A 208-nucleotide genomic window follows, 5' to 3' on the forward strand; every position below is an offset into this window, starting at 1 on the left:
AATCTATGCCAGTCTGAAGAGAAGGTGGTAAAGAAGCCAGCCATCCCATGGGTTGATTCTGACTTGACAGTACTCAACAAACAAATAAAAAAAATATACATAATTGGGAAGGGCGTACACCAGGGATGTGTCCTATCTCCATACCTTTTCAACCTGTATGCAGAACAGATTATCCAGGAGGCTGGGCTCTATGAGGAGAAATGTGGTG

This window comes from Elephantulus edwardii, unplaced genomic scaffold, assembly GCF_000299155.1.
Source record: "Elephantulus edwardii isolate Elephantulus edwardi_28Jun2011 unplaced genomic scaffold, EleEdw1.0 scaffold00150, whole genome shotgun sequence".
NCBI lineage: Eukaryota > Metazoa > Chordata > Mammalia > Macroscelidea > Macroscelididae > Elephantulus > Elephantulus edwardii.